This window comes from Plecotus auritus (genome assembly GCF_963455305.1).
Source record: "Plecotus auritus genome assembly, chromosome: 6".
Taxonomy (NCBI): Eukaryota; Metazoa; Chordata; class Mammalia; order Chiroptera; family Vespertilionidae; genus Plecotus; species Plecotus auritus.
This window is the reverse complement of record NC_137773.1, coordinates 161,348,401-161,370,427: the sequence shown is the minus strand read 5'-3', so window position 1 is coordinate 161,370,427 and position 22,027 is coordinate 161,348,401. Positions and strand designations below refer to the sequence as shown.

General features: G+C 44.6%; 1 protein-coding gene across 4 annotated transcripts in view; it reads right to left on the bottom strand.

Annotated features, from left to right (window-relative positions):
- LRRC3B (leucine rich repeat containing 3B) overlaps window positions 1-20,872 on the bottom strand; it is a 91,970-nt gene extending 71,098 nt beyond the window's left edge. The window contains exon 1 of one of the 4 annotated variants that reach the window (XM_080672205.1): window positions 20,161-20,872. The gene's annotated coding sequence lies outside the window, so the exon portion shown is untranslated. Of the gene's footprint in view, window positions 1-17,991; window positions 19,343-20,160 lie in introns of those variants that run through there. The other 3 variants (XM_080672206.1, XM_080672207.1, XM_080672209.1) reach the window with 3 other exon arrangements.
- Between the last annotated feature and the right edge of the window lie 1,155 nt (window positions 20,873-22,027).

Below are 22,027 nucleotides of genomic sequence, written 5' to 3'. Positions count from 1 at the left end.
CATGCTGAGGCCTGAGCCTATATAGCTATTTATACATAAAACCACCTATACACATACACTATATACATACATAAAACCATATTTACACACACACATATAACCACATACATATATAAACCATGCATATACACATGTATATATATATAAAAACCCCATTCTGGCTTCCTGAGTCCATCCTAACTTCTCTTTCAACCACAAATGTGTCTAAGCCTTGTCATTTTTGTTAGTCACCAAACTGCCATCTTTCTGTGTCCCTGCATTTGTGAACTGCACAGCCTGCACTCAAATGCTTTTAGTAACTCTGGCCACTCCAAATTCTACCCATGTATGATCATACTATAAAAAGTCAGATTTAGACACCCCAGCTCAGGGCTGGGCCTCCCACTCCTTTTCCCCTCCTTTCTACCTCAGGTGAAACCCTTGTGAAATAGAAGGCTGCCCCAGGGATGGGTTGAAAAATACCCCACACCTACACTGGTAAATATCCAGCCATTCATTGGCTCAAGACTCTCCCCTCTCTTTCATCCCCACACCTAATTGGTTAATAAGGTCTATGGCATCTGTCGCCTGAGCATTTCTCTCCATCCTCGATTCTCCTTCCTGGCTGATATGCCTTTGTGTAGGCACTATTTTCCTCCCCAACACTGTTAGAAGAACTCCTTCCTATAGCGCTGTGCACTGCCTGCTCACCAAGCTACCCTCTGCATTAATGGCTCTCAGAGGTTGGTCCAGGGTCTTCTGGAGGTCCCTGAAACCCATACAAAGAATCCATGATGATGAGACTAAACCTATAATATTGTAGATATGATTTGACTACAGACATAATATAGACTGTTCCCATAGTATTACATCATAATGCTAAACATATGAGTGCCTTTTCTATTCTTATTTTATCACAATGTACAGTGGAGTTTTCCAAAGTCTTTCTAACATGGGATTTCATAAGAGAGTAAATGCAGAAGCAGATATGAGAATCAGACTGTCTTCTATTAAGCCAGGCACCAAAGAGATGTGCAAAAATGTAAAATGATGCCACTCTTCTCACTGAATTATTGTTTTGGAAAACAAATTATTTTTCATAAAAATGTGTTTTTATGTTAATACATTATGGGTTTATTGTGATTTTTAATGAATTAGTAAACATGTTTTAAATTTCTGTTTTAATTTCTAATATGGTAAATATGAATAATATAGCCCACATAAACCAAAAACTTTTTGGGATCCTCAATAATTGTTGAGCATCTAGAAGGTTTCTGACACCAGAAAGTTTGAGAACCACTGCTTGAATTATTTTCTTAAAGCAAACTCATTTTATCATGTTGCTCCTCTATTTATAAACCACTGCTGTCCAGAGGATAAGAGCCTAATATTTAGCAAGGCCCTCAAGGCCATTCATTGAAGCTTTATCTCTTCACAAGGGCCATCACCCACCTTACTACCTCACTACCCACCCCCATACACCCTGTGCCCATCCAGCCACCCCCAGCATAGGTTGCCTAAGCCAACTGCATTGGTTTTATATTGTTCCATTTGATTAGGTTTCCTGGAATTCCCTTACCTGTGGGGTCAAGTTAAGGTTGGCCACAATAGAAATCTGTGTGAAATTTGGAAGCAGAAGTGAAGCCTGAGCATTACGCAGGAAAGGCACTGTCACAGCTCCTACACGTTGTCACTGATCATCTAACTTACCTAGTTTGTGAGGGCAGAGGTGGACTCACATCTCTCCAGCTCCCACTGGCTTCCACCCTTAGTTCCTGAGTGTGTGTGTGTGTGTGTGTGTGTGTGCGTGTGCACGCGTGTGTGTGCAGCTCCTGGGTGAAGAGCACCAGCCTCTTTTACAGGCACAGGTTTCAGTTCATCCTCCCAGGCGCCAGTGTGTCCTTGCTTCCCCTCACGTCAGCCCTATGGCAACCTCAGGTCCACCACCAGCAGCAGAGGCGATGCCTTCTGTCGACCTCCTCATCAGCTCCCTTCATGGTCCTTGCTCAGTGATTTTTCTCTGCTCTGCCACCTGAGCCCTGCCAGACCTCTGCAGCCCAAGCCATTCCACAACTCTGCCAGGTCTGATCCCTACAGTAAATCCATTATTCCACATCATTCATAATAGCCTCGCTTCCCTGTTCACAACTAATTCATGCTAAGGCTCCAGGGATCTTTCCCCTCCTATCTAATGGAATACCTATCTTATTTTAGTTTTAATTGATTTTGGAGAGAGAGAGAGAGAGAGAGAGGGGCGGGGGGAGACGTTGATTTGTTGTTCCACTTATTTATGAATTCACAGATTGATTCTTGTATGTGCTCTGAATGGGGATTAACCTGAAATCTTGGTGTATCAGGATGATGCTCTAACAAACTGAGCAACCTAACCAGGGCTGGGATATAAATTTTATCTTTCCTAAATCAACTCAGGGCCTCAAAAGCCCTTTAAAACTGTGATCACAAACTCACAACCCAGGTGGATATGACCCTTGTCTTCCTTGTGTCCACGCTGTGCGCAGCACATACATGAAGCTCTCCACCTGTAATGCTTTATGAACTCAGTTTTCCACAGATACGTCTCCCTCCTGTGTCTGCAAACTCTCTGAGATCAGAGACAGGATCTCATGATTTATATCTCGGTATCCCCATTCTCTGGAACAAATGCCTGTTTGTTAAATGACCTGAACACAGGGGAGGCAGAATACATGCGGCACTGTGGATTTCTAAATGTCAGACATGGGGAAAGAGGATGGATGAGAAAGGGTGGGGTTGAAAAATTCTATTTTTCTAAACTGGAGGGTCTGCATAGAGTCTACAGTTTTTAAAGTCTCCTGGGCATAAGACTTACTAGAAAGCTTGTGAAAGTGCAGATTCCTAGTGCCACAGCTATTCTGTGAATATGTGGTATTTCAGACATTCTGATTTAGCTGGTTTAGGGCAGGGCCTAGAACTCTTCAGTTTAACAAGACACAGCATTCTGACGAAGGGGATCCTGGAAACACACCTATGAACCATGAGCACAAAGAATATCGTGGAAGAAGGGCTGCTTAGGGTAGTGACTTTTAAACTGGGCTGTTCTGAATCACTTGGTAGGGGGAGATAGGGAAAGCAAGGAAGACTTGATAAACATGCAGTGTCCCGGGTCCCACCCAAATCTTCAGACTCTGAGTTGCTTTGAGAGTGGTGGGTGTCCAGGAGGCTGAGGGTCAGGAAACTTGACTCCTCTGGCTTCACTGCTTCATCAAAAGAACCCGGGGCAGGGGCATTAACTTCCTATCTTCATCTGATCATCTAACTAGGCGTCCTCAAACTACGGCCCGCGGGCCACATGCAGCCCGCTGAGGACATTTATCCGGCCTGCTGGGTGCCGCTGCCTGTCCTGCTTAGCAGCTGACTCATCCCGGGCCCGCAGTGCGCATGGGAATTTGTTCATTGTTTTTTTTTTTTTTTTTTTAACTATAGTCTGGCCCTCCAACGGTCTGAGGGACAGTGAACTGGCCCGCTGTTTAAAAAGTTTGAGGACCCCTGATAAACTCACCCCTGAACTTTCCATCTACAAAGCAGAGACCACATGGTGGCCCTGGATGTAAACGATGAACATATTTAAGGAAAGGCCTTTTAGGGAGTCATATAAAAGGATTCTAAGGAGATGAGAGGAAACTTTTGGAAAAATACTGAATTGACAAACTAACAACTGATTCATAGAAAGGACAAAAAGCTGGAAGATAAGCATCCCTCCTAATTTTTCCAGGGAGTTTAACTGTCCCCACTGTGCCTATTGGATCCCTCTCCAGTTGTTCCCTCATATAATCTAGACCTGCACCACCCAATTCGGTAACTGCTAGGCACATGTCCCTACCGAGCACTTGAAATGTGACTAGTGACACTGAGGAGCTAAATGTTTAACTTTGTGAATAATTTAAATTTAAATCTAAAAACGAATACTCGATTCAGTAACTGGAAAACATTTACATATAGTTGAAACAACTTGGCTATGTAAGTCTGCTTTTTCAACTGTAAATTTTATGAATTCTAAATGCAGGTCAAGTGTTTCTGATGAAAATTCAGCGCTCAAGTCCCATATGCTGTAAGTATAAAACACACACTGGATTTCAAAGACTCAGATGAGAAAATAATTCAACAAATTTCAATTTGACTATATGTTAAAGTGATAATCTTGGATATATGGGGTTAAGTAAAATATATTACTAAAATTAATTTCATCTTTTTCATTATACATGTCTAACATGGCTATTGGAAATTTTTAAGTTACATGAGTAGCTAGCATTATATTTCTATTGGGAAGTTCTACTGAAGAATGTGTAGAATGTGACTATCAAACGTTGTTACTAAATATTTTGAAATCATCCTGGAATGTTACTTAATGGAGGGAAATGAGGGCCCTTCAGAGGGCTACAGGCTGATTTCATGGACACACTCAATTTGGAAATGCAATCTTTTCAGGGTCTCATCCCTTCTCTCCTCCACCCACTATGGAACAGCCTTCAGGGCAGCTGATGAGCCCCTTCCAAAAAGTAGCCTTAGGATTTTCAAGTCCCAGTCTGGTATTTGCACACTTTGAGCAACCTCTTCATTCAGTAGCCTTACTTCAAATGACTTTGGCTTATTTAAAAACACCTGACCCACTCTAAACCATATGAGAATTAACATTGATGAGAATGTTCAAAACATTTCACTGTGGTCTCTGAAAAAAGACCCAGTGCTGTTTTGAATAGAGACAACAGCATCCCTCTCTCCAAAGGGGCCAGTTTTGAAGCCAACCACACTCTGTAGGTAGAATTCTGGCATGTTTGTTACATAAATTATCAAACAGAAAATGTCATTCTTTTATAATCCCTTCTATGGGTCTCATCTATCTGAAAGCTGCTTTGGTTGTAATTTGCCATTTTATCAGGTGTTGACTTGCACGTTGAAACAGAGGCTTTTAACTCAGGGTCCATAGTCCTCCAGGGTGTCCATGGCTAGAATGCAGGGGATCCACAACTGTGGAATGCATTTTCTGATTTTTTCCCATTGATCTCCAAAGGGAATCTGAGCCCTAGCTGGTCTGGCTCAGTGGATAGAGTGTCAGTCAGTCTGTGGACCAAAGGGTCCTGGGTTTGATTCCGGTCAAGGGTATATACCTTGGTTGCAGGCTCCTCCTTAGCCCGGGCACTGGTCAGTGCTTGTGCAGGAGGCAACCAATCAATGTGTTTCTTTCATATCCATGTTTCTCTCTGTCTTTCCCTCTCTCTTCTACTAAAAATCCATGGAAAAATATCCTTGGGTGAGGACTTACAAAAAAAAAGGAGGGGGGGGAATCTGACATTTCCTTTCATTATAAAGGCAAGCAACAGATTACACTACTATTATCAGTATCTATCATGTCACCAATAAAACTCACAGCTTTTTAAAAATACGACAACACAGTTGTTCCAGAAATCCTGAAATATCATTTATACACATCATGACTTTAAGAGCATTAGAATTCATTCTTCTGACTACAGACTCTCACAATACACAGAGGCAACTATTGGCCACCTTCTCATCTAGTCACAAAGCAGGCAGCTGCATCTCCTCACTGTGACTCCCACATCTATGGTGCTTTATGGTCTTCCCTGCCTGCACTCGTCTGTTCTTTATGGATTCATGAAAAGAAGTCAGCCATTTAAATTATTTGTTGCAGTTTTGCAAAACTGAACAATACCAATGAGAATTTTTAATTCTCCTAAGTTATCATTGTCTTTTGAAATGTGACAGGCATGTGAGCCACAAGTCTAGACCAGGCAAGTTCAAACACATCAGATGGGTAAGTTAACTACTGAAGTGTTATTGAAGGTAAATTCTAAAAATATTTTTGACAGATTGGGCAGAGATATAGGTTATGCAAAATATTGTAAGTTCTGTGAGAATCAGTGTGTTTTGTGTATTTTTTTTGTTTCTGTAATCCTATATACTTACAAAAATATAGGATCCTATATACTTTACATCTAAAAACATTTTTACATTTAATGTAAACAAATTTTTTAAAATAAGAAGGGGTACATAGGTTTCTCTAGACTTCTGAAAGGAAAAGCAGTTAAATAAAACCTGCCCTCCCCCTGGCAGTGGGCAAGGAGACACCTGATTGGTGATGTTGCTCTTATATCAATCAGGGGCAAAGCAGACATGCAGTCCTTAGTTCATCCTAGCTTGATGCCTGTCTTGGTGGCCAGAGCTGTTTCATGCCTGAGGCACATTAAAAAAATAAAAATGGAAAAAATAAAACCTGCCCTAGGTATTACGTGACTAACCCTAGAACTTTGACTAGCCATGTGTTTTTAGCTAGAGATGCCTGCTGCATGTGGAATCTGCAAATGTTACCTCTCAGTGGTCACAGTCATGCTCACACTTCCCACTCCACCCACAACTGAGTAGAAAGAAGGCTTCTCTGTATTCCTCCTCTGTTGTCAGCACACACACACAAAGGTAGAGAAAGGAACATGAGTTTTTTAAAAAGTCATGGTGCACAATTTCACATGCAAAAAGCCCTTGATGATGATGATGATTTAGAGGGAAAAGCAAGCAGTCACTTCCTAGTAACTTAATAAATTGCCACCAATTTTTGTAGAAACCAGCTGACTCTCCCACCTTCAATATGAACAGTGAACTCAAATCTTACCTGTTATTATTACTGAAGCTATTTCCCTCTGTCAGTTGAATACAATACGCATGTAGATTTAGAAACACCACAGCACCTACCACTTAAAAAGAAAGCTATGCATGGTTTATACAGTAATATTGGGCTAGGCAGAATAAAGTGATGCATACTGGAGGCCCGTATTTCTCAGCACTGTTGTCCCAACATTTAGAAACATCCCGGCATAAAAACAGGGCTTTTAGAAATTTTGTTCTGGGTTTTTTTAAACACCAAAAACAAGATTCAGCCCACAATTTAATATTGTCAATACATGTTCTTCATTATACAACTGGCACGCCAACTGTTACCTAAGCACTTCAGATTCTTCAAATCCCACACCCACACATTCTGAACTCATCTGCACCCAGATATGAATAAAGATGAATAGCATCTTGAGGAAACAGCTTCTCCATTCTCAAATGGCAAAGCCATGGAGCAAATGCCTCGTAGAGTCGGTACGATTTCTCAGACTGATGAGAAAGAAACCTAAAGCCACCATGCTTTCAGAAAAATCGCATCTTTCTATGCAACCTGCCAATCAGGGATTTAAAATGAAAAGGTGCCTCAGAAGTCCTCTCCAATATTGAAGTGCTATGATTCTCCTATAAATAAAGCACATTTTTATTTTGCTAAACTTAATTGGATTTTGGTAGGTCAGCAGACCAACTCAGCCAGCATCATTTGCTTACATGCTGGGTAAACAGGAAACCACACTGACTGTATTTATTTTACTATCATTACATCTCCGTGGGGTGAGATGGTAAAAAAGTGCAAGCTGTTAAAAGCTTGATTTTACATATGTATATTTATTTACATATGTGTACATAGTATACATATATACATATATATATGTATATATATATACACACACAATATACTTAAAATAATTATTTCCCTTCATCTCAAACCACAATTTCAGGAAATCCCTAACACTTGAATGGTTTTTCCAAATGTTTGTTCATAAATTGGATGTTTTCACTCCATTTATTAGTTTTCATTCATTCATTCAACAAGTATCAGGTATGGTGGTACAAAAACAGGCACATTTTTGTTCAAAGAGATGTTTCACAAGGTGGCTAGGAACCCAATCTAACCTATAGTAACTTCCTATATCAGTCAGCCTAGGCTGCCATAACAGAATACCATAGACTGGGTAGAACAGGAATTTATTTCTCACAGTTCTTGAGACTGGAAGTCTAAGATCAAGGTGCCAGCAAGAGCAATGTCTAGTGAGGACCGACTCCTCAGGTTGCAGATGACCATGTTCTTGCTGTTTCCTCACATGGCCTTTCCTCTGTGTTTTAGGTGGAAAGAGAGGAAGCAAGCTCTTTGGTCTCTTCTTATCAGGGCACTACTACCATCACGAGGTCCCCACCCTCATGAACTCATTTAAACCTAATTACCTTTCAAAGGGCCCTCCTTCAAATACCGTCACATTAGGAGCTAGGGCTCCAACACTTCCTTAATAACAAAAGTGTTATTTCACCTATAATGTTCATTCAATAGACCTACATGTTTCCAGTTCATCTCAGAATAGTGGGACCTTGGCTCCTCTGGGGTTCAGCTCCTGCAGTGGATAAGGGGGACAGGGTCCCAGACACCAACAGGGGAAGAGAGCTGCAGGAGCATCAGACACCTTGGTACTGAGAGCCCAGGGAGCTTAGGCTGTGGAAGAGAATGAACTCCAGGGGTGGGCAAACTTTTTGACTCGAGGGCCACAATGGGTTCTTAAACTGGACCGGAGGGCCGGAACAAAAGCATGGATGGAGTGTTTGTGTGAACTAATATAAATTCAAAGTAAAGGAGCGGAGGGGAGAGCAAGAGAACCGGATAGAACAGCCGATCCGGCCCGCGGGCCGTAGTTTGCCCAAGGCTGAACTAGACTCTGAGGCTCAGGTCAGCTCCAGAAGCAGAGGTGGTAAGATCAGTGCAGTGGGGCCAAAATCCATAACTGATGTGCTTGTGTAAATCAGGTATCTGTACTTCAAGGCCTGCCTGCATCTTTGAAGCTTCTCAGGATCAAGTTCAATCAAGCTATCCAACAAAACACATAATGATAACACAAAATCAGAATGACACAGATATTCAAGCCTGGGTTTTTGCAAAGCTGCTGTTACACTGTGCTTTTAACCAGGTCTGATGGAGTAGGCTGGATGCATAGCCACCTCTCAGCTGTGTGAACATTGACATCTACCAAGCTCAGCTCCTCAACTAGAAATAATTCGACTCTTCTAAGGCTGATCATTCCCTTAAAAGCCTACATGATCAAAGCCAGCCTGGAATGGAAAGAGATCAAAAAAGGGGAAATTACACAAATGCAGGTGCAGATTTTGACATGAGCTAGACTGACACGTAGGGCTGATTTCTCAGAGAATCCCTCCTCACCTCAGAGAAACAATCAACACACACCACGCAGAGGCGGCGTGTGCCTTTCCCCCATGATTCTGGACCCATGCAGGAGCGATCAATAACTTTTAGTGGATCTCTGACATACAGACTTCCAAAATGAATGTCAAGCTCCTTGTGATATTTTTAACAGAAGGAAGGGGAAAAACGACTCCTACATTTCTCTTCCCCCATCTACTGTTAAAATTAAAAAGGCAGGTGAGGACATTCGGGAATATTTGGGTGTGATTCAAATAAGGCTTGGTGCTGCACTAAGTGTAGGGCTCTGCCACAGCGTATAGGGCTGACAAATAATTCCAAAGCCTGTGTGATTCTTTGCAAGAGCTTTTATCTCCATGGTCCAAAGGCTCCTCACAGCACGGTATGTAGGACAAGAAATATGATAGCCATTTGGCAGAAAACTAGGGCTCAGAGAGCTTAAGGACTCTCACCTGTGGTCATACAGCTAATGGCAGAATTATATTAAAAATCAGGAATTCCAATTGTAGACCTTATCTTAAAAAAAAAAAAAAATATATATATATATATATATATATATATATGATATCAGAGAGGGAGAGAGAGAGAGAGAAACATCAATGATGATAGAGAATCATTGATCTGCTGCCTCCTGCATGCCCCACACTGGGGATTGAGCTTGCAACCTGGGCATGTGCTCTAACCTGCAATTGAACGGTGACCTCCTGGTTCATGGGCTGATGCTCAACCACTGAGCCACGCAGACCAGCCTGTTTCTACAAGCTGGGAAACCTAGGACTCCACTCTCCACTGGGGGCTGAATAGAGCCTGTGGATGTGTTTTATTGTTAATTGAATTAGTTCTACCATTAGACATTAGGAGCTTTCACATAGAAATCTGGATTTCTGACTGTTGGGGGGGAAAAATTCAAAGGTCTGTACTGGTGCAGGCAACAGAAACAGAGGGCACTGCAGCTCACTTCCCCGTGGATTTTGTGATAACCCAAATATAATCAAAAACCCCCCTGCTCCCTCCATGATCTCATACTCAGCCACATACAATTCAGTGCTCAAATGACTTCCCTGCTCCTGGGATGCCTCTGTCTGTCCTGCCCGTTTGGTGTGTGTGTGTGTGTGTGTGTGTGTGTGTGTGTGTGATCAATCAATTCAGTTCAAATGCCCCTGGCTCCATGAAGTAAATTTCAATATCTCTGGAAAAACTAAATAGGCTTTGTTTGAGGCTCTTGAACATTTTCTTGTGCTTGTTTTACTAAACCTCTTTTCACATCACATCAGTGTATTCACTGGGCACATAGTAAGCAATCAATAATATTGTGATAATTCCTAAAACAAAGACTAAATCATATTTCTCATGTGCCAGATGCCATTCAAAGCACCTTATGCATATTAACTCATTTAAGCCTCACAACTACCTATTATTATACCCATTTTACATAGAGAAAACTGAGGCCTATTAAAGGTTAGGAAAATTCCCCCACGTCACTCACTCAGCTATTAAGTGGCAGAAGAGAAATGAGAACTGAGTCTGTCTATTTCTGGATAGATGGGTGGATGGTTAGTGGATGGACAGTTGGGTGGAAGGGAAGGGAAGAAGAAGAGAGAAAGAGAAGGATTGAGGAACAGATGAACCACCAGGAATGGGGAGTGGCAAACCAAATGGAGAGAGATGTGACGGAGCACTTTCTATTATAGAAACTTCAAGTCTTTTGGTGAGGTGGGGCCAGTGCTCCGTGATGGTAAATTTTAACAACAAACTCTTGGTGTGTGTGTGGTGGGGGGTGAGGGGGGGTAAAGGGGGACCACGTCTCTGAAGTATCTGATGGTTTCTGTGGTGTAAATCAGCTATCACAGCTGATTTCAAGCTACCAGAGTTGGAAAGAAGACTCCTGAACAATTGCCTGTGCTAACCAGCTCTAACACATCAGGCCGCAGGATATGCCAAGGAAAATGACAGATGAAGTGACAGGCAGGACCAGGTGAGGAAGGACCTGTTAAATCATACCATGGGGTTAACCCTCCTCTATGCAACCAGGAGTCATTTAGAAGTTGTTAATAGGGAATGACATGATTTATGGTTATAAAGAGTTAGACACAGGATGGATACACAGTCAACATTTTAGAAACCCCTATTCCTCTTTCCTACATCTTTCCTGAGCAGCAATGATTGCTGCAAGGAAATTTATCAATGGTTCCACTTCTTTCCTACTCTATCTCTTTACCTGTCAGGTGTTTTCCCCTCCACCTCCCCACTCCCATGCCCCTATTCTAGGCTCCCACATGTGCTCCAGGTGTCTTAGACCCTCAGGGTCATAGTGTCCACTTATCATTGTAGCACCTGTGGCATGTAAGGGCTGGACGGCCTAAGCAAAGAAGTGGGCCTGAACCAGCTTAAACACAGAAGCCACCATATGAGGATAAATAAAACAATGCCAGACACATCTTTGACATTATAGAGCACAGAGCTTGAACGGGCTTTGGGGACCATTTAGCTTCCAATCATCCTCTTCCTGGGGGAGAGGCAATCAATTTAACCAGCCCAAGGCCATCAAGCTGGTTAGAACCAAAACTGGAATTAGAACCAGGTCGCCTGGTTCCCAGTCAAATACTCTACATGCACATAAAGAGAGTGTGTTCTTAGATCTGGCCTTGCCCCTGCCGCGTCAAAAGCTTTCTTAAAAGATCTTTTTCTTCTACTGAGCAGGTTCCACTTTACCAATTGGAACAGATAGAAACATGATATCTAGGAGCAGGGGCATCCTGTCATCCTCCCCCAACACAGTATTATTGATGAAATCACAGCCCCAACGATTTCATCAACAATACAAATCAGGTATTTTCATATCCTGTAATGATGTCACAGCAATATGGATGCTCGTCCCGCCTTCAAAATGATGTAGCCTTTGGTCCCACCATTAGATCTGGACAATATGAGCCGTCTATTTAGGAAACTCTGCATGCCCTCCCTCTCACTCAAGGCCTTATTGTCCAATTTAAGAATTCTCTAGATCTTGGCCTTTTCCATCAACCTGCCTGTACCAAGGCAAGTTCCTGATAATGAGTAAGTTACAACTTTTGGCTGAAATGCAATATAGTCTGATAGTTGAACTTCACTACAGGTAAAAATGGCCAAGTTTACAGGACACCTGGCCAAAAGGGCCACTGGAAACTGAAATACAGGTCAATGTTCACCGAGCCAGAAGCCGGAGCCTGCTGCCCTGATGAAGCCCATTTTTCAGTTCTTACAAAGGCATCCCATAGCCTGGCTGTGGCCCTGACATGTGACCCTCTTTCAGCTAAAGCTATTCTCCACTTCCACTTCCAATGCCAGTCAGTATCCACAACCATCATCCGTATGAACAGGGCAGAGCAATCCAATTCCTTGGGCCAGAGAAGTGAAAACTGGTCTGGTGAGAAAGATCCCAGAGAGGGGCAAGCTGCTAAGAGGACTTATGTCACAGTTTTCTCTGTCCAATTCACACTTGCTGCTTCAGGGTAACAACTGGGACCCCTTTCATTCTCAAAAATACTCCAGTTGTAGATAGTAAATTAGACGGTCACCCCAGTCCAGGGGCCTTGGGCTGGCAGACCTCCAAGACACCTATCAATAGAATTCAAGGGATCCATAAACTCGATTGGAAAACTGTCACAAATTTGTGAACACTGAATGACAATTTAGCATTTCATTGTATAATGAATGCAGGCCACAAACCTCAAATGCAGTAGCAGCCCCAATGATTTCATTAACAAATCAGATACTTTCATATTATAGCACAGTTCCTGCAATGATCTCATAGCAGTATGTATACTCATTCCTCCTTCAAAGTGATGGCAGCAGTGGTCCCACAATTAGATCTTGTTATAAAGACATGAATAGGTCACATTGTTTTATATATTCGATATCATTATCTCAATAAAATTTGTACTACAATCTTCTATATTACATTTCATGCATTTAAACACATCATTCTGGGGACCCTCAGCCTGTCAGACCATCGGAGGGCACTAAGACATAAATAGGATTAAGAGCCCTTGACCTGGTGATTGAGAAGCCACATTAACAAGGGACAGGGGAATGTGAGAAAGAGACAGCATCCCCTAGCTGAGGAGTCAGCCTGCCTTTGAGTTATCTAGACCATGAGGAATTATTTAGCGTTATTTTTTTTTATACATACCTCTTCTTCTTTATCACTCCTATTAGCCTTATTTATCTTCTCTTATTTTTATGCCTTTCATTTCGTTATCTTTCAATTTCAGCTTACTCTCAAACACCTCTTCATTTTCCTGTGCCAATCACTGGTTTCTCTTCCTTTGGGTGGTTTCTTTTCCCTGATTGCCTGCCTCTCTCATCCCTCCCCCTTTCCTCTAACGCCCATCCCCAGCTGCTTCTCCAGTTACCTCCCTGGACCCTCTTGACCTGGTTGGCAATCAGCCACCCCTCTTTCATGAGTTTTATAGCAGATACTTTGGGCACCAAGCATCTATACTATCCCTTCCATTAGAGAAGGGTATTAATTTTGTTTCTAGACTCACCACCCGAATAAACAACTATGAAACATTAGGGCAGGAGGCCACATAACTTTGTAAACTCAAGTTTGAATATAATTTGTAGAAAGGATGGAAAACATTTCTTCTTGATAATTCCTGATGATCAGTCATGTAGGGGAGGTCAGCAGACTGGGCTGGGTTCTTCTCATTGCGTAAATTCCCAGTCTAGCAGAAGGAAGCGCACTGCTTAGTCACTGCTAACAGGGTGAGCCCTCTGTAGCAGGAATGCTGTTCTAAAGCAGGACTGAGGTTAGAAGATTAGAGGAAAGGCCAGTGTGACTTCATGACCTTTGTGTTTTAGCTTTGGACAAATATACAAATGCACTGTACCTTCTCCCTGCCCCCACCAGGGAGATATTTCCCCTTAAATAGCTATCTCTCCCAGCGAGGTACTAAATACTTAAATGCAGACTAAAAATTCTATCAATGAACCAAGAAAGGAAGAAAGAAGGAAAAGAAGAATGGAAGAAAGGAAGAAAAGAAGGAAGGAAAGAAATACAGAAAAAGGGGAAAGAAGGAAGGAAAAAAGGAAGAAAGGGAGGGAGGAAGGGAGGGAGACAAGTAGGGAGGGAAGGAGGGAAGGAAGGAAAGAAGGAGAAAAAAGCAAACCAATCTGCATTTGAAAACATACTTAGTTGTATCAAGTGTTACTCCATGTGTGAGAATCGCTCACCATATTTTATTTTTTATATTTGTTTCCATTTTATTTGTAATAAAAGGGACAAAGCCTTTTATAAAACCTGAAGTGTAGGAACACTTGCATTTGACTAGTGTTAACATAAAAAGCAGCTCAGGGAGCTTAGGATAAAATAAAACCATAACTTTTATAAACTGTACTGATGTATTCATTTATCCTCTTGAGGAAAAATGTTTTTATCAATGTGGTTCTTTTTAATATTTATTCATTTATATTAAATGAATTGTAGGGCCCTTACTGATAACATACTCCCATTGGGAAAATAGTATGCTCCAAGCCTTTAAGCTCTTGAGAAAATTTCAGACTTGATTCTCATATTAAAAGGCATTTCAGGTGTCATGTTGTGTTTTAATTCACTAAGTTTTTATAAAGCATATATAGCTATAACTAAAGCATATATAGCTATAAGTAAAGCATATATAGCATACAAGATATAAGAACTTCCATCCTGATTCCCAACCACTTGTAGAATAAAGCTCATCAAGGTGGCAATCTGCAGATAAATTTATTAATCTTATGCTATTCAAATCTAAATATAGATTAAGATGTCATATATTTATTTAAAATAAAAACCATGAACATAAAGCCTCTCAGGTTCTACTTAGTCATCTTGTTTTTTTCGTTTTTTCCCTTTGCTAAGGTCTTCTTCAAACTCCACAGAACCTTATTATTTGGCTTTTCTTGTTATTTTTAAAAATAAATTTTTATTGATTTCAGAGAAGAAGAGAGAGGGAGAGAGAGATAGAAACATCAATAATGAGAGAATCATTGATCAGCCGCCTCATCACACCCCACACCGGGATTGAGCCCACAACCTGGGCATATGCCCTGACCAGGAATCAAACTGTAATCTTCTGGTTTATAGGTCGATGCACAACTACTGAGCCACGCTGGCCAGGCATGGCTTTTCTTGTTATTTAAATGAGGTTGAGTTCAGGTGTTCTGGTTCTTGGGATTTTTTCATTTTTACATATCTAAACCCAAACTGAGAATTTTCATTCATACTATGTATTGCACAAACATATTTATTCACTGTGTTCTAAGTAAAAAAAGTTTTCTTTTTTTCATAACCTTTCCCCCAGAGCATGTTGCTTAATAGGAATTGTTATTCCAACTGTCAACAAACTCATATATATATATATATATATATATATATATATATATATATATATGATTTAAGATAAATACATACCCCCAAAATTTTCCCAGCAGAGGTGTTATGTTTGACCTTTAATACTACCCCACACAGAAGTAAAATAAGTAGAGGGCCCCATAAATAGGATGAGGTTACAGTTAACTCCCCCATCCTCCCTGGAAAAGCTAGGAATTGGAATCCAAGATGTATATCAAGGTGCAAAAAGATTCTCTTGCTGTGGTTCCTACAGATAGACCATTTCCTTTAGATTTTGTCATGCTTGATTTCAATGTTACATCTTTTTACTCTAACACCCCTGTAATACAACTAAAGAGTATCCCACCTTCACAGAGTGCCCTTGTGGGATGATCTGATGTTTAACAGTTTTTCCTGAAGAGTGGACCAGCTGGTGCATATTTCCCCCACTTACATTGTAAAGACCATGTTCGTTTCTAATGCATTCTCTAGAAAGTGAATGCTTTCCTTGAGATAACTGGGGATGTTGGGATTCAGATCAGTCAACCCAACACAGAGGGCAGACTGAGGTGGTGGAAAGCAGGGAAAGGGAGAAGAGCATCTCTTGGGCAGGCTCTCCATGGCCATTTCTGTCACACCAAAGCCCTGGATCCAAACCCCTTCTCCCTGACCCCATGCCTCCTTGCCAGCACTGCTCCCTCACCCTCCCCTTTTCCTCCTCCACCCCTAGTTACTGCTAGAGGGCCTCTGACCTGGCTTGTCACAGCATCAGGGATGAAAAATCTGTCCCAGTGACATAAATGCACCAAGTTTCCACTCTATGCCTGTAATTCTTACCCCCACCCCAATGTGATTCTGAGAAACAGGCTTTTCCCTCCCTCCTCTCTGTTTACTCTAGCTGACTGTTGACTTATCTCCAGGGGGAGTTCATCTTGGTAATACAGCCACAGAGAACAGACATGGGATGTTCTTAGAAACCAGATTTCTGTCCTACAAGAATGCTTAGGGGTACATGGGAACCCTAAGCCCCTGGAGAAAGCTCCCTTTGTCAAGGGGCTCAACGGATGAGAAAGTAGCAAAGAACTGTTTTTCCCCTTTCTGAGCCCCAAGTATGTTTGGCCTCAGATTTACATCAGCCTCAATTTAACCCAAGGGTCAGAAATCCAAAAGAAATAATAACAAATCATTTCATTGGGTTCAAAAGGATTTTCTTTCCTCCTTTGATGTGCTACATTTTCTCTTATTTTCAGCAATAATTGGGAAGGGGCAAGAAAGACCTACTCAACGTGACAGAAGAACTTTGCTAAAATGGTTGGGAGTCCATTTAATTTTTATTTAGAATCATCTAAAAAGGCTGCATGGTTAGTTGATTTAGTTCATTTGAAGATATAAATATTCTACTGCAATCTTTTGCAAAACAGGCAATTTGTGGTGATTTATTCATTATATATGATGGTGACTTTTTCTGGTTATGCTGATTGAGGCATTTATGAAAAATTAGCAAAATGATCTATTTTTTTAACAACCATTTCCCCTAATTAATTTTAAGATGTGAGAAATAGCAGCAGTGAACATAATGTATTGATGCACGAACACAGTTTATTTTGACCAGGGTCAGAAGACAGCGGTTCCAATACTAGTTACGCTAGGAACACAATGAGTGGCATTGCCCACTGCATCACCTCCCTGCCCCTGGATTGGGAGGGGGGAGATCTGAGCTCCCTTTAGCTCTAATATTCCGTGATTCCATCACTAGAAAGAGATTCATTTGCAGAATATAGTGTCTGTAGTTTCTGACCACACAGGAAATCTCTTCTCACATTTGGATCCCTCCTTCCATTTCTCCTCAAATTTCAAAAGGGAATGTCTACCACAAGGTTCAGAAAGGAAGTCCAATGTCAGCAGCCAGTTCCCTAAGTCTGCTTTCAGTATCAGGATCCCAGCCTGCCAAGATCAACCCCAACAGACTCTGAGGGGGGTGAGATGTACCCTCAGTCTCCCCAGTGCCACAGCCATAGGGACTCACAGGCAAGGGCTGGCACTGACAGTATGCCGCTGGGGTTAGGAGTAATGAATGGGTTTGAGGCTCACCCACACTTCCTTGTGGACAAAGGGTCTTTAGTACCAAACAGGGCAGGGAGTGTGGAACACACCCAGTGTTCTCTACTCGAAAGAGAAACCAGCCCCACCACTTACTGGCTGGATGACTACGAGGCAGATAATTTCTCCCTGGCTTAGTTTCCTCACCAATAAAATGGGATTTAAATTATCTTCCAGGGTTGTTGTGAGGATTCAAAATAAAACAGTGAACACACAATACCTAGAATAATGTCGGCACAGAGTAAAGACTTGATAAATGCTGGCGCTGATTATTATTCCTACCTGTCTCCCCAGAATAGTTCTATAACTCGGTCAAACCATCTTGGTGTGGGTCTTCCTTCAAGGGTTCTCAAAGGACATGCTCCAACTTGTTTCTACTGCAAAGGGAAGTGGCCTGTGCACAAATCCAGGTGGTAAGCACCCCCCAAAAATACCAGATCCTGGGGCATCCGAAGCTAAATCTTGCCCATTGAGGGATTGAATTCTGGGGTCCTACCTCAGGTATCCAGGTAATTCAGAAGAAGCCAACGCTCTCTCCCCGACTCAGGAGCTGCATCCGGAGCCAGCTCAGAGGGAATCCCCGGTCCTGCTCCTTGGGGCTCTGAAGCTTGAGGCTGGGCTACAGGGAACTCCTTGCTCCTGGGGTGCCCCGAGACGGGAGGATCGACCTCAGGACTCCTCCCAGGAGCCCTTGCAAGTATATGTCTCTTGCGAGAGGGTCTGGTCAAGGCTTGGGGCCCCAAAAAAGGAATTGCGTTGAGCTGAGCTTTCTCCCAGTTGGTACAGGAGAGCCTGAGATATCTACCAGGCAACCGCAGAGACGCTTGTGCTCCTAAAAGCCTGCACGTGGTTGGTTTGGACAGGGAGGACCAGAGGGTTTTACAGGCTCCAGATCCACGCAACCTCCAAATTCTCCTCTTATAGGTGCAGTAGGAACCCAGAGCTGGACTCTCAGCCACAGGCGCCGCCAGGAGGGGCGTGTGCCAACCCAGAGAGAGAAGGGTTAAATGGGGTGCGTTCAGGCTCTACGCAGCGAGTGTGTTCCCCACCAGGATAAATGGGGTCCCCGGGGGCTGCCCCCGTTTTTGCAATGGCAGTCTAGGCTCCCTCCCGCTAATGCTCTTCCATTCAGATTGCTGGGTTGCAAAGGAGAAAAAAGCCTCGCCTTCCGGCATTGGCCAAAGCGACTGGAACAAGCAAAAGGATTTGCCCAGAAGGGGCTGCAAAGTGGGCAGCCCACCTCCGCTCGGGACCGGGTCTGAGGGGCCTTCCCTCCCCCAGTGCCCACACCCCTTCGCCCTGCACGCCCTGCTCTACTCCGCTCCACGGGGCTCCCCGACTCCCTTGCTCCGCCCAGGTGCGATTTGCCGAGGGGAGGAGGGAAAGGTGGTTCCCACTGCAGCCTCCACCCCAGGGCTCGCCTTCAACCGGTTCGGTTCGGACGGCTGTCTACTTGCTAGGCGCTGGGGATTCTCTTCCTACCCTGCACACAGGTCTCCTTGGGGGCCAGGAGTCCCCTTCCCACCCTGCGGCTGTGGAGACACCCTTAACTCCCGGGCACCCGCAGGGAAGGTGGGCGTGGGTCTACAGACCAACTCAGGAGATGGAAGGGCGTAGAAGCCGGTGCTTGAGAAGGAGGGGACCGCGGTCCTCATGGAGCCAGGAAAAGCATCCCTGGTCCATGATCTGTTCTAAACCACTCATTCGCCGTCCAAGACATCAGCGCATTCAGAATCTCGCCGGGAGGTTCGTCTCTCCTGAAGAGGGAGAGCGCCCCATCCCAGAAGCCTGCCTTCCCAGGTCCCCAGCCCGCATTCCAGGGCTCCATCCTTCTCTCTGCGCCTCCCAGGTACCCAGCCCCTCCCCCTCCTCAGTATTTGCACATTCGGGCCAGCACCCTGGGGATTCAGATCCCCTTTCCTGCCTATCAGATGCCTGCTGGGGACTGGCCCCTGGCCTGCATGCATTAGCTGTGCCTTTTTGGTTCCCCCTCAATCAGATCTAACCCTGACACTCAGTTTCCTTCCCTACCCCTGCGAGCAACGTTTCCCTCCCCAAACCACTCACTTCCACCCTGCACTTGCCGTTCCCAGGGCGCACAGCCTCAAGCCCCTCCAAGGGTTTCATTACCGAGTTGGGGGGTGGCATATGGAAGGACTCCCGCCGCGCTGAGCAGAGCCCCCTGGGGTGGCCGCAGCCTTCCCCCACTTCCCACCTCCCCTGTTCCACCACCTGGGCTCCTAAACTGTCCCTACAGGCTGGATGGGCACCGCTGGGTCTCAAACCCTCGCCTGTCTAGCGGTAGCTGCAGGGAGTGAAAAGTCCACCGACAAGAACACAGAGTGAAACGGGCAGATGTATACGGCAAGGGAGGGGGCGGAGAAGGGTGCACGGGAGAACTAGACGTGCAACTTGCCAGGTATAGGGTGAGCACCGCGCAGGGAGGGGGGGCCCAAAAGTTTTCAGACGATTGCGTGGTAACCAGCTGCAATGAGCTAAGAGAGAGGGCCGACTCCCCCTTCTTCAGAAGGGCTCTCTCCAAAGTCTGCAGGGGTTTGGCCGTGTCTCAGAAGTGGTGTGATAGTTCTCTACTTGCTCGGCCTAGGCACCCGGGCGGAGGGGTGATGCTGCGCTTAGCGAAAAGCAACAGGCGGCCGCACCTTACCTTGCTCCAGTCCCGGGCTGTGGTGGCAGCTCCATCCTGGCGGCGCAGGGAGGAGGCGTTGGGTGCGTCTGCCTGGGGGTGTGGGCTCTTCCAGAACTGCAGTGGCCGCTATCTGCTACCCGCACCCGACCGCTAGCCTAGCCGGGTTGCCCACTCCGGACCCGGCGGGCGGGCAGTGCTGGTTCCCCTGCGGCGGTGGCAGCAGGGTTGGGGCCGGGCGGCTGGAGCGCGGGTTGCGGGGGGCGGGTGCGTGGCTCCGCGGGCGTCCTCTGGTGCCTCCACCCGGCGCGGGTGCGCCCCGGGCTGCCCGCCGTGTGATGCACGGCTTGGCTCCAGCTGCTGCGGTGACCGCTGCAGACCCTGCTCCGGGCGGGAGCCTCGCTGGAGGAGGAGACAAAGACGTGAGGGTGGCGAAGCGCAGCTCGTCCAGATGCAATAGGCTCAGTCACTAGAGGGGAATCGCCTCCAAACCTGGGCTGGGGAGGAGGGAGGAGAGGCGAAGGACTGGAAAAGCAGCAGCAGGGAATGAGCGTGGCAGAGCCCTGCCGCTGCCTCGCCCGTGCTGCCCTCTCATCTCCCAGGTGGGGGTCCGGGATGGAGAGAGAGGGTGGGGGTTTGCAGCGGGAGGCGATGAGCGGAGGTGGGAGTGTTAGCACCCTCTACCGCCCTCGCCTTTCTTTCTAACACCCCCTTGCATAGCTTCACTCTCAGGATGCTATGGCCCCATTCTTTCTCCTGTTTCCTAACTACTGAGATCAGGGCTAAATTCAGCAGGCAGGGAAACAAGGTGGTGCTGGGCTGGTTGTCCCCTATTGGGGAAAAAGGAGAGTACTGTGCTAGGCTATTTTGGGGTGGAGGGAAGATGTATAAGGTGAGACGTCCCCCTGAATGCTCCATGGGCATATCTCAGAAGATCCCCTGCAGTTCCTGCAGCCCAGAGTTTTGGGGCTGAGTCCTATTCCCTGATCTCTAACCCCAACCAGTTCAGTTTCCCAAAGCAGAAGGTGTTAGAAGAATTCATTTTTCCCCCTTGCCTTCCAGGGATAACGGTAAATGTGCAGCTGAAATGGAATCTATACTCCCCTTAGTGTGTTTTCAGATTAAAGCAAATTATTAGTTTTAGCAATGTTCTTCATAATTTAAATTATTGATCAGATTTGCACCAAAAAACAAAACCAATTTGGGCCAAAGGAACTGTCCTGCCCAGCCATTACAAGTAGCTCATTTTTCATAGTCCCCACACCTCACCCTTTACCCCAGGCAGAATTAATCTTTCCCCTTTCTTTGCTGTCATAGTTGTGTTTGCCAATCACTTGCAGAACTTACATAATTCTAGATTTTAAAAAAATAGATTTATATTGCTTTATTCACCTGTATCACCATTTTCCTTCCTTCCTTCCTTCCTTCCTTCCTTCCTTCCTTCCTTCCTTCCTTCCTCCCTCCCTCCCTCCCTCCCTCCCTCCCTCCCTCCCCCCCCTCTCTCTCTCCCCCCCCCCCCCCCACGGCAATACCCAGCATTCTTTTGTATCTAATGGGTAGTCAAGAGAAGCTTAACCAGTTGAAGGTCTTTTTCTCCTTTAAACATAGTTAAATCTCAGTGTCTCTAGAATTAATGGGACTCGATGATGAAATTTTTAAGAGATTTGGAGGGAGGAGAGGACATACATAGTTATATTCACAGCCCCTTTGGCCTAGAAATGTGAAACTATCTATTTTTGTTTCTAGGCAATCTTTCTCTCCCACTGACCACCCACCTCTATTTGTTGAACTCCCAAAGGCAAAGGAAACCAAGCTATTGCTCAACAGCATAAAGCACGAGATGTGTACTCAGCTGCCAACCTAGAGCAAACCCATTCCAGGCGAAGAA